Source organism: Bos mutus, chromosome 26 (assembly GCF_027580195.1).
Source record: "Bos mutus isolate GX-2022 chromosome 26, NWIPB_WYAK_1.1, whole genome shotgun sequence".
In the NCBI taxonomy this organism is placed as follows: Eukaryota; Metazoa; Chordata; class Mammalia; order Artiodactyla; family Bovidae; genus Bos; species Bos mutus.
Genome location: NC_091642.1, coordinates 36,516,800 through 36,519,915, shown reverse-complemented (window position 1 = coordinate 36,519,915; position 3,116 = coordinate 36,516,800).

The window sequence follows — 3,116 nt, the reverse complement described above, 5'->3', positions numbered from 1 at the left end:
AAATAAAAATAAATAAGTAAAATTATATAAAAAACTATCCATTTTAAATTTATTTATATTTATTTTTCTTAATATGAAGAACATTTTTCTTTATTGAAGTTGACTTACAATGTTTCAGGTGCACAGCAAGATGAGTCAGTTGTATGTGTGCACATATATTATTTTTGAAATTATTTTCCATTGTAGGTTATTATAAGATATTGACTATAGTTCCCTGTGGGTATACAGTAAACCTTTGCTGCTTGTTGCATATCTATTTTTAAAAATTAGAAATCTAGCATTCTATTCATACTAAGTCAAACAGGTAGAATCAAAATGTCATAAATTTTTTAGTTAGGCAAAAATTCATGTTTTCTAAAACATATATTATACATATTATTTATATGTGTGTATACAAAAACTTTCTAATATGCTTGGTAAAGGCTTGAGAAACAACATCAAAAAAAAAAAAAGAGAGAAAAGATGGAGAATTTGGAAAACATAAGCTAAATGAAATGAGAGTACTGAATATGACACAGAAACAGTGAAACCAACCAGATAAAAGTAAAAGATCATCACACAGTCCAGTTGTTTTTGAACAAGCCTGCTCATTAGAAACATAACTGGAGCTTTGGAGGAAAAAAAGCAATACCTGGACATTTGTATTTTTCAAAAAATTCAAGATAATTCTGATATGCATCTGGGTTTTAAAAAGTGATTACAAGTTTTTCTATTAAATGGTAGTCTTAGTGATATAGAATTCTATTATTTTTCTGTTGACCAATCATGATACAATGGTATGAAATGAATAATAGTTACATAATCACAATAATAAAAGATGTTTATCAGTTTTCACAATAGACAGACAAAAAATAAAAATAATTATGATTGTAAACCATAATGGGAACATGATTAGCCTAACAGTATAAAATAATTACATACAATTTGAGGGGTCAAGCAGAGTGATATGGTAAGTGGAAGTGCGTACACGCACATGTTTTCATCCACCCAGCCAGTCTATGTCTTTTGGTTGGTGCATTTAATCTATTTAGATTTAAGGTAATTATTGATATATATGATAGTATTAGAATTTTCTTAAATGTTTTGTGTTTATTTTCTGTAGGTCTTTTCCTTCTCTTGTGTTTCTTTCCTAGAGAAGTTCCTTTGGGATTTGTTGTAAAGCTGGTTTGGTGGTGCTGAATTCTCTTAACTTTTGCTTGTCTGGAAAGTTTTTGATTTCTCCATCAAATCTGAACGAGAGTCTTACTGGGTAGAATATTCTTGGTTGTAGCTTCTTCACTTTCACCACTTTAAATATACTGTGTCATTTCCTTCTGGCTTGTAGAGTTTCTGTTGAGAAATCAGCTGATAGGTAGGCCAATGAGCCTCCTGCCTACTCCTCTTTCTCAGGGGGTCCCCAGTCATGGGGGAAGTCCCTGCCAAAAGAAGGGGTCCTGGGGAGCAGATGTGTAACTGGGGTGTCTGGCCCAGCAGGCCCAGGCACCAGACCCCTGTCTATCAGGTGCCTCCCTCTTCACACAGTTCCTACCAATTCCTGTCTTTTCTCTCCCCATTTGACACCAAGCTGAGCAGTCAGACCTTTCTCTCTCTCATCCAAGACATTTATAAATTTCTAGGGAGACTAATTTTGCCCTTGCTTTCAACTCTAGGCAATGCATAGAATTCACAGCTTCACTAATCGTTTGCCTCAACTTCCTCCCACTCTTAATTCCATTTGATAATACAACAGATATGAAAGAGCCCGATTCTAATTTTTCCATCAGAAATGTGAGCTCCTTGGAAGCACAGACCAAACGTTATCTTCTTGCCTTTTCTTTTATTCTTTAAAATTCTCTACATGGTTTCTCATCCACTCTATTTGACATAGGAGTTTGTTGCTTTCGCGGGGTGGGGGGTGGGGGTGGGGGGTGGTGTGGAGCTTCCCAGGTATCTCAGTGGTAAAGAATCCACCTGCCATGCAGGAGACTAGGGTTCAATTCCTGGGTTGGGAAGATCCCTGGAGAAGAGAACCTCTATCCACTGCAGTATTCCAGCCTGGAGAATTCCATGGACTGTCTAGTCAGACACGACTGAATGACTTTCATTTGTTGCTTTTTATACAATAATGGCTGACATCAGTATTTACTAAACACCATACACCTCACATGGATTCTCTCATTTAATGCACGTGAAGTAGATATCCTGTGAAGTAGATATTACTATCATTTTACAAATCAGGAAGTTGAGAGGCTCGGAGAGCTTAAATAATTTATTCAAGATCACACAGCTAGTAAGAGGCAGTCAGGCTAAACTCATTTCTAATCCAGAGTTTAACCCTTGTATGACACTACTTTCAGAGGATGGTTTGCTTCTGTAGCCTTTTCTCTAGAGTTTATGCAGCGGTCTGAGAACGTCAGGCCCTGCCAAACGCGTTCTGTGCCTGTTTGTTTTAGCGAAAGTCCTCAAAGTCCAGGTAACCATGACCCGAATTTAACCAATAGATGCCAAGCCAGAGGGCAGCAATCTGGAGCAAACGCCTGCCTAGCTCGCTTCCTCTAGAGCTCCTAATCTCAGCATTCAAACTGGGCGTGCCTATTAATCCTTCCACCTGCTACACTCCACATGGCTCCACCCTGATTTCTGGCAGGATGAAGGCTCACCCCAAGAGGAAAACAGAGAGGCTGTGCCCCCTTGTGGAATCCAGTTCTCCTATTTCTTAGAGGGCGAAACTGGTACTCAGAAGGGCGAATCAAACTCAAGGACGCAGAACGAGTTAGTCCCAGCTCTCAGTCACTGGATTTATCTCTCTCAGCATTCTAATTTGCTTCAGCCCCAAAGCAGATAAACACAAATCAGTTCTTCACAAAGAAATCTTGAGTTGAGGTCTGAGACCTCACAAAAGCATTGACAAAGTCCCAGAAAACGTTGGCGGATCCGGGAGACGCCTTCCGGGCCTAGGCACCGTCCTCTCCACTTCAGCTCCACCCCTCCGCCCGCAGCCCAGCTACGTCCCGCACTCCTTTCTCACTCAGGTTCCAGCCCCGCCCCCGGAGACCGCAGCCAATCGGAGAGCCTCGCCCCCGCCGGCAGTGACGTGCCCCGCCCCGCAGCCGCGGGATTCAAACTCCCGGAAGCAG